The following is a 10,574-nucleotide window of genomic DNA, read 5'->3' as shown; positions in this document are numbered from 1 at the left end:
CATAAATCCTCCACTGTTTGTAGTTTCTTTTTCATTTGCTTTCGCTAGTGCTAAACTTCAAGGAGCTAAGTTGGCTAGTTTTTGGCCTGGTTGCATAAGCTTAACTTTATCAACTTCAACCCAATTTCAGCTTCATGTACTAGAGTTGTAGAGCGAGGAACACACACTCTTCAAAGTTTTGGGTCTCATTATGTAGGTCACACAATGGAAGGTAGCTCTTTCCTTTCGATGACCATTCCCCGAATCAACAATGTCCTTCTACAAGGGGACTCCGAACATTACACCTTTCCGAGGGCAGAAGGGGAGTAACACCTGACTTCAAAGACCAAAAGGACAACAATCAAATTCTATCTAGAGGTGCAATTTTCGGTAGAAGGGCACAAGTTCAGGTCAAGCTTGGTCCAAACCAAGGTTCAAACATGGTCATTCTCTAAAAAGAAGAAGAAACTACTGGGCACAATACCAGTTGTATCATTCTTAAACAACACAATATCCTTATTTAAAGCAACCACGGAGCAGAGGAGAACACAAGTTAAAAGCTTAAAGCAATTGAACAACTTACAAGTTTCTGCATTAACCAATCATATTTACAGATTTGAAAGCCGACCGCCTCCTTACGAGGAAGGCATCAATCAGTTGATAGCCAAACTCAGAGAACAATTTCATGATATGAAGTGCTCAATTAAGGAGCTAGCCACGCCGACTCTGCAGAGAAAGAAAACCACAAATCAAGGGAGCTTCAAAAAAACAAAACTAAAAAAAATGAAAGATCTTGCAGATATCTTACATACTTTCAAGTTTCTAGTCATGAAGATTTCTAGCTATCAGACAACACATAAAAAATAAAAAATCTCTAGCTATCACAGTTTGTGGACCAATTGCATTTAGCTGTGCCCCAGCCTCCAGGCCACAGATTCTATATCCATGAGAGGAGAAAATTTTTATCTCAATTTTCTTTTAATTTCTAAACCAATCAATATATGTTATATGAAAATTTTACATACACAACAAAGCTAACAATTTGCATGACACTTCTCCCTAAAAGCCACATATACAACAAAGCTAACAATTTGCATGACACTTCACCCGGTTGGTGATCGTCATGTCCTTTACTGATTGTTACGGCGGCTGTCTCCTGCCATGGCCATCAAAAAATTGAAAGCTAACAGAAAGTATACACGTTTTGGGTGTTTTGTAAATTAAATGACTTCTTTTTTGTTTTACATCCAAAAACATATGAAGAATTTAAATGTATCGATTGTGGGAGAGAGAGAAGGAAAGGTAGAAGGAATCACAGATACAAACATGATAAAACATATGGATTCCATTGAAGAGGTTGAGTAGTGTTGATGTGCATCAATGGTTACTCCCACCCCTGTGAGCAATATATCTATCTCCAACTTAAACTGGGAAACAAGTAGAGATCTCTTTCTTAAATATTAAATGGACCTTAATTGCACCTTCAAAGTAAGTTGAAGATGAAAGAGGCGATGTAATATCAATCGGTAAGCAATTATTTCGGGGATGTCATTCCAAATGCACCCTCATAGCTTACATACGTGCTGAAGAATCTATCCACTGTACTTTTCTTTTCTTTTTTATTCATACAAATTAAAAAAAATCACTTCCCCGTAGGTGCAGAAATTTAAAAAAAGACAAGAACAGAGCAAACTCATGCCAATTACACTCAAGAATTGTACTAAGACACTTGTTATTGCTTAGACTAGGCCTCTTGAGTCTTGTATACAAGAATACAATGTAACAGTCTTTTACCACTATTTTTCATATATCTCCCTTAGTCGCCTTTTCTCCTATTTATACAGAGAATTATACTCAACTTCCGGCCCATCTAATCCCTGATTTTCTGGGGTTGGGGGCTAAGCTCCCCTTTTGGGGATATAATTGGGTCATGTCAATCCCAATTTAGTTCTTTGCTGATTCCATGGGATCCTGGCTTATCATTTTGCTAATTTGGGGGGCCGATCGGTCTCTTTGGTGCGTTCGACTGGCCACGAGTGTTGTTCATTGTCATGTTGTGTTTCGTTGGTGCTTCGTACAGGGGCTGTACCTTCATTGGTGGGAAATTTCCCTCCACACCTCAACTTTGGATCTCCATGATTCCCTCGCATGCACATGAACTCAAACACATAAATATACGAGCTTAATGTAGTAGACTCACAACATACGCATGACATAACTGAGTTCTCATGCTAGAAATGGAGAGAGTTGTGTCCCCAACAGCTCAAGTCCATGTCACTATGCAGACTAAGTATCCACATCTACAATAGCTTGGTGTAAATTGAAGATATTCCAGGATCTCATTTATTTTATCTGATCTGTAAGTAGTAAAATTTTGTGTTCTTGCCTTCTAAATGGTGCATGTGTTCAGCTTAGACAGAATTTCAATTTATTAGTTGCTCTATCCGCTTACCAATGTGTGAATTAGCTAATTCAATATGTCCAAACTCAGACAGAACCAACATGTTCTTTAACTCTTTCAAATATCTAAAAAGAAAATTTCCAGATTATTCCAGTACAATTATGTAGTTTCTTTGAAGAGGGTTGAAATGACAATAACGAGTTACATCAACAGGCATAAACTTCAAACGTTTTAAAGGGCAACAAAGATCCAAATAGACAACTACTTGGGTATCACACGAACAACTCCGATCAATCATTTTTCTTCAACAATCAGCCAGACTATGATACAATAAGCAGAGGCAAAAAATCCATATCTATTAGTTTTCTAACAACAAAATTCAGCCAGACCATAAGACAACAAGCACATCAAAATATCCATTACAACTATCTTTTCCCTATCAATTCTGCTGACATCGTGTCTCCTGGCTTCAGTTCTGATAACTAAAGATGTCAAAATAGTTAGATTTAACCTATTTTCCTGAAGATAATTTTACTGTGATTCTGTATATTTGACCATCTTTATATCACAAGGGTAAATCATTTTAAGAAGGAAGAAGAAAAGGCAAGGCATTACACGTGAGGAATATCAACAAAAATAAATAAATAAATAAAAAGGGATGGCTCTAGAATTTAAGTACAATACAAAAATTCCTCTACAGAGAACATCAACATCATAAGAATTTGATCCAACAAAAAATATAAAACCATATCTCTCGAAAAAGTTGACAAGGCAAACCAAAAGTAGTTCAATTAGACAATTATCTATTGATGTCAAACCAGACTATAACTGCTTCGCAGAAACCACAACCTAGATACCATTGCTTTCTTATTTGACATATTAGTTTTACATATGTTTAATACTTCACTACACTAGTTTGATAAACTAGTCTATATTTACCTTGAGTTTTTTTTTTTTTTTAAAAAAAAAGAGTCTATATTGACATTTAAGATTTTGCCATAAAAAGTTAAAGGCTTCTGAAGCAACATCATTTTCGTCTCTTTTAAGCAACAGTATATTGGAATCAAAATCAAATGTGATATTCCATATCAAAACCAATTGTGATATTACATGCACTTCTGACTTTTATGAGATGCTACAGAAAATTTCTGTGAATGTTATACAATTACACGACCACAAATTAGCTTATTTACAATTTAATGATTAGACTCTCACTTGTAAAGTTTAAATTTTTTAGTTTTCATCTTTTATTAATAGCAACCACATTTGTAAGAACTTGAGCCTCAAGAACAACAGCAAAACCCCACACTGTCAATTCCTAAGAGCCTCATCTGACGACCCTTGAATTTTAATGGCACCACTATGATTTACATAACATTTTAATACAATCACATCATTTAAATGGTGTCATTTAGACCAATAGGAACTTCCATTGAATTTCTTCAAACATGGTTATTTAAAAATCCTTACTTTGACAGAATTCAATATCTTGACATATCCTAAAACCATAGCCTTGAATGAAATCCCACCTGATTTCCGTATCATCCTAAATTATTATCTATCCATGTGATTAATGTTCATGAATGAAATTTCAAAAAGCAGCTTCAAGAACCTCATCCACATTATTATAGAATTACTGAGAACCAAACAAAATAAGGGCCCTAAGTAATCACATATAGAAATTGTGGTTGCAAAGTAAAGACACAGTCAGAAAGAATTAAAGAAGCATATGAAAATGTAAGCTTGAAAACTAGGGGGGAAAATTGTAAGCTTGAAGGAAGAACACTCAAATCTCAATATACCATTAATCATTAATCAATCAGCTCAGCTATGAGATGAATAACATACCATACATATTTCAGAAATACAAATCATAGCACTTACAGACTCAACATGCATTTGGAGTAATCCAAATTGGCGGAGGTCAACCCGACGGAGGATGTAACAGGGGAATGTTTCAATCTAGGAAGCATGAACACTCCAAAATGGGCGAAGAATCCGTGTCGGACACGTGTCGGACACGGACACGCGTCGGACATGCCCCGACACGTGTCGGACACGCCAAAAAACGTGTCTGGAATTTTTTTATTTTTTTTAATTTTCGGACACGGCTCGGACACGCCACGGACAGCTCGGACACGGCTCGGACACACTTTTTTGAATTTTTTTTTTTTTTAATGCTGATATGTTAATTTTTTTTTTTTAAAATTTTTTTTTTAATGCTGATATGTTCTATTTTTTGTTTTGTACTACCCTAAAGATGCTGATATATATATATACTAACCTAAAGATACCACAATTCGCCGTGTCCGTGTCCTAAAGATGCTGATATATATATACACTAACATATCAGTGATATATATATATATTCCAACCTAAACATATCAGTGTTTTTTTAAAAAAATTATTAATGCTGCTATATATATATATATATATATATATATATATATATATATATACTATTCGCCGTGTTCGTGTCTTAATTTTTTTAGATTTACCGTGTTCGGATCATGTCGTATCCGTGGCCGTATCCGTGTCCGTACTTCTTAGGTTTCAATAGTACCATCTTCTAAGTTATAGACACCCAAATCATGATCCCAAGGAGCATCATCATAATTTGACTCGGAATAATCATCAGTGTAGTAGATGCAATTTCCTTCACATCCAGGAAAATCCGAAGCTGACAAAGCAAATGAAGAATTTTCCCCCCAAAACAACATCTGATCACCCAAATTTGTCACCTCCTCAAATTCAGCCCATACACTTTGAATAACACTGTCTTATATACAAAAATTTCAAAACAAAAATTTCAAATAGATCCTCGTCATATTCAATGTCTAAATATCTAGTTACCAATAAGAACTGGTTCATCGAACGCAACAAATACTGCATGTCACCACCAAACTGTGGGGGTGTATCCATAATTGAAACCCTAGGTGACGGACCACAAACATTGCTAAGTATGTAACATCCTCACAGTAAGACTCTGAACCTTCTATACACCTCCAAGACTTGTCTCCCGTTTTGCAAAAAGCAAGATCACCTGTTCGATTGAGTATCGAACAAGCAACGAAATTGGAGTCATTCGAAGGACTTGACGAGAGAATCACTTTCTTAATAAAATTGTTTCGCATGTCCTTCAAATTGCAAGTGTAGGCAACGCCGGCCGGTGACCGGAGAGAGTATTCGCGACCGATATCGGAGAAATTAAAGCCAATAACGTTCGGAAACGTCAATAACGGAGGGAGATGAATCTTGGATCTGGTGAAGGGATTGAGAAGGTAGATCTCCGGGCGACTCGTGGAGGAATACGAGCCAGCCGTGGGAAGATCCGCAGCGGAGACGGTGACTGTGGATTTCAGGGAGGTCGAGGAGGTGGGTTTTGTTGGTGGAGAGGTTGAAGAAGCTACGGCGGTGAGTTTGGTGGGTCCGGGAAGGGGGGAGCATCAGCCATGGGAGTTGGCAGGGGAGGTGGAGAGGGGTTCTAGGGATTGAAGATCTCCATTTGACGCATACAGCTCGGCATCTAATGTAGTCGATGAGGATGGTGACTTTTCCGGCGATGGTTTCAAGCAATTCCGGCAGGAGTTCAGTCCAGTCGGCGGCCATGTCATGCCGCCGGTATCCCTATCAGGAGTTCAGTTTTTATGCAGCGTGAATGATGATGAATTTGGCAGGATTTTTGTATTTTAGCGTAGGATTCTTATTGTTAGTAAAGAGTTTTAAATGGAATTGAATTTAAAGGGATTTTGAATATCAAAATATAATACTGGGATGATTTTACTTACCTCCCCTGAGGTTAGAGGTAATTACAGACAGCACTTTTTACGTTTCAAAAATTACAGAAATCTGCCCCAAATGTGACGGAGTTGATTCTGGTAAAAAAATCCTTGTTAAATGACTAATATACCCTTATAAAATTACAAAATTACCCACACTCTTTCCCTGCAATTCCTTCATCTCTCTCTCTCTCTCTCTTCTCTCTCTCCATATCAATCTTTACCCACCCAAACCAGTGGCTGCACCACCACCACCATAATTCGCCCCACCGTAGCACCACCGCCAAAAGGAGAGTTCTCCCAACTCAATCTCCAGTCAGCCGCCACTGGCTCCTCCTTCCATAGCTTTCTCGGCAAGGCAGTCACGGCTCTGTTTTCAAAGCCGTCGTCGACGACGGCGAGCTCATCGCCGCCGTCCAGAGGACCACAACCCTGGACACAATCAACAGTCCTGCATAGAACGAGATCCAGATTCAATAGAGAATTCGAAACCTTAAGAGGCTTTGGTGTTGATTCGAATGAGAGGAGATTAATTGTGGTGGATTTCATGCCAGGTGTGTAAGATCGGCAGCGGAGAAGAGGCCAGAGATGTCCTCTGTGGTGGATTGCTTAAGAGTCGTGGAGAAGAAAGTGAAGTCGCCGATTTGGGACAATATACCGCGAATCAGTGTGTATATATATGTGTGTGTATTATTATATATGGAGAGATTTTTTTTCTTCCCACGGCGAATCAGTATATATATATATGTATTATATATGGATTTTCCCTCTACAGCACTCCTCTTCCTCCACCACGACAATCAACACCACATCGTCGCCGCCGCTGGAGACCATGTCGTTGCCGGCCTTAACAGACCCTCGCCGCCGGCCCTGCAAAATCAGTAGCGCCACCATCGATGCAGACTGATCGGATTACGGTGCCGGCGCATGAGCTCCATCCACGGTGGCTGTGCGGCCGACAAGCTTGCCGGCGATAGAAGTTGAGTCGACTATTTATCTCATCCATACGGTGGCTATGCTGATTTTCATGCGATGACAAGCTTGTCGGCAACGGAATTGGGTCTCGATCTGTTTCTAGGGTTTGTGGTTGAGTGTATGAGTCTAGGGCTTGTTGAGGTGGGTGGTGTTGGAGGGCATATAAAATTGGGGTATATAAGTAATTTTAAGTAAAAAAATAAAAATGAAAATGTCTTTATAATTTGTTTAGGGCAAACGAAGTATTTCATATTTAAAAATGACTGATGTCATCAAAAATGGCCATTGACCGGTGTTAACTTTCATCGGAAAGGGTTAGGTGTTATAACGAAACAAGAAGGTTAAACGTAAAAAATATCTGTAATTATCCTTAACTCTAGGGAAGGTAAGTGTAATTACCCTTATAATATTTTACAAAATTTCATAAAAGTATTAGATATCATATCATATGATTTTTTATTATTATTATTTTCCTTTTTTCTTATTTCATAGGAAAATTATCAAGATTGAATTTATCCAACTTTCTGTCCAAGTAAAAAGAAAAAAACAAAAAACTTTCTGTCCCTCTTTTAATATTTTAAATTTTAATTTATACTAAAAGTAATAAGACCCAAGCAAATTAAATTTAACTTTTTGAATATTTTTTATTCTCTTAATACATCCCTTAATTCTTTGTTATCCAAGAAATGCGGAAATATTAACACCCCATTTGGTAAGATTTGGATGGAAGGAATGAGAAAAATAATACTTATATAACAGGGGAATGGAATGGTACAGAAATGATGCAAAAATGAAAGGATAATTGTGGTAGGATAAACATAATCGCGTTAGAGTGTGGTTAATTTTTCTTATTTCAAAATAGTGTAGTTTTTATATATTTTTTTTAATCTTAAAACCCTGCAGTTTTCAAACTTACTTTAAATTAACAGTAAATAAATTTTATATCTGTATCAATATGTGAAAAATACGAATTTATAATAATTTAGAGAATGTTTAACTTGGTGTAACTAATTTCTCAAAGAAAGGAATTGGTGAAAAACACATGTACTAATAATATCAATTTTTATAGGTAACTCAATAATTTGTATGGTCTTCAAAAGAAAATTATTTAACACAATAATTGATATTATTATTTAATTTTTTTTTTTTTATATAGAGGTACTTTTTTACAATTGCACTTCACTATTTCCAAATATCATAATTACCCGTTCAGTTATGGAAAGATCTATTGGTCTCCACCATTCACTCATTCGATATTAATAATGATAGTAATTTTTTCTTTGGACTTGAATTCTCTAAGTTAAAACTCTTCTATTATCTTAAGTTAAATTTTCTACTCTCTTAAGATATATTTATGACTTATTTTCTACTATTTTTAACTAATTTAATAAAAATTAGGAAACTGCACCATTTTAAGATAGAAAAGTTTTAAAATATCTTAACCATTTATACTTCAATTTACATCTGAATCTATCTATACTACTAATAAAAGTGGATTCAATATATAATATTTATATACACTTTAAAATACTTATTTTAATTAAAAAATATTTTTAAATGATTTTCACGTACCATTTTCATCTCTTACCAAGGGACGCAAACTTTGGCAAAACTTTCACATCTATTGGTTCTATCATAAGATAGGATATCTAATATGAAATTTAAACATTTTTTATTATTTATATATATTTTTAACAATTTTATATTACTTTGTATTTCAAATAAAACAGTGAATTAATACCTTTTGGACTAAATTTTTGTTATTAATAATTTAATTTAGAAACACGCACCGTTTCATTATATTGATCTGCACATTGCTTCCTTTCTTCAAGGAACACATACGTTCATGGCTTCCATTTTTTAAGGAACACAAATGTTCGGCAAAAGTTGCACATCGATTGATTGTGATATATATAAGTTAGGAAAGAACTAATTCAATAGAAAGTTTTGACATGAAAACATTGAAATAGAAGAAAGACAAAACGAGGTTGATATCAAATTAGTCTACCTCAACTTTCCACTCACATCAAATAATCCGATTAATTCTTCACAATATCAAATAGGCATCAAACCGGAGTAGACACTTTGGTCTATGGATTTATGGTAGATACACAAGTTGGCCTCAATGATGCATCACCCAGTAAGTTTCAGGTTTTTTTCTTTCTTTTTCTTTTACTATATATATATATATATATATATATATATATATATATATATTGGTTTCCTTGGTGTTTAAAAATTTTAACATTTTAATATTCGTCCTATCATTTTAAGTCTCTTCCTAATCCAAATTAATATTATTACATCTTTTCTTTTTTTTTTTGGATTATATATATACACACACACACACATATATATCTCTTTCTATTGGACTTAAGAAAGTATTATATACATTTTAACACCTTTCTAAACTAAACAAATTACTAATATTTTTTAAAACTGGATAGATTGTTGATAAAGAATTAGCTTTAAATTCAAACACCTTTAAAACCAATTTCCTATTCTCCTTAGTTCTTACATTGATGGTTACGTAATTAAGTTAAATCACATCTCTAATGAAATTAGAATTGAAATTTTATTTTTCAATAAAAATAAATGATAGTAGATATAACAAATTCACTAATATATCTTTCATTGTCAAAGTGAACAGTTGTGCCATTTTTATCCGTATATATAAATTGTTTGCATATTTTACAATTTTGGACATGGCATGTGTAGTTAATTATAATAAATGAAAAAAATTCACGCCTATGTAAGTTTTATACCAAGTTTTAACAATGAAGGAATTGCATTCACATTCAAATTAACACCTCTTCTAACAAAAAATTGGATTATGGAAAAAAAAGAAAAGAAAATTCTCATGCCCAGCATGCATGTGTGAAGTGACATAGATTTAGATACGATATAATTAGGAGGATCTCAGGCGTGTGTTTAGATTCTTGACAATTAGCCAGCACACCTTACATCATAATTCACTAATGTACATAGCCAGCACACCTTACATCATAATTCACTAATGTACATAATTATATCAAAGACTTTTAGAGTAAGTAATTCCGTTTCCTATTGCTGATATTTATGGAGATACTTTTTAACTTTATTATCTAAAGTTTGTAATAGAATTTGTGGTTTGAATTTGATAGCATTTCTTTAAAAAAAAAATTAATAATAATAATTTTTAATTATTAGTTGGTTTATTCCAAAGGTGATAGAAAAGAGAGGAGTTACCCTTAAGACATCTGATTCATTGTTGTTGAAGACATAAAATTTCAGTTAAACGGTCTTTAACTGGTTTGGTGTCCCAGATTATATAATAGTGGGACACGAGTTAGCTAGATAAGAGCTTCATGGCTCCTTGATGTCATTATTGATGATTTATCCTCTTCTTCTTAATGAGTCTACTCAATATATCTCTAATTATTAAATCACTTGATTAAGTA

General features: G+C 34.6%; 1 pseudogene; it reads right to left on the bottom strand.

Annotated features, from left to right (window-relative positions):
* Positions 1-4,782: 4,782 nt before the first annotated feature.
* On the bottom strand, positions 4,783-6,025 carry LOC132279625 (putative F-box protein At5g55150; annotated as a pseudogene).
* Positions 6,026-10,574: the final 4,549 nt, after the last annotated feature.

This window comes from Cornus florida, unplaced genomic scaffold (assembly GCF_030987335.1).
Source record: "Cornus florida cultivar Cherokee Brave unplaced genomic scaffold, ASM3098733v1 CherokeeBrave_3.0.0_Hap2_Chr10, whole genome shotgun sequence".
Taxonomy (NCBI): Eukaryota; Viridiplantae; Streptophyta; class Magnoliopsida; order Cornales; family Cornaceae; genus Cornus; species Cornus florida.
The sequence above is the reverse complement of the archived record's forward strand: the minus strand, read 5'-3'. Positions and strand labels throughout refer to the sequence as shown.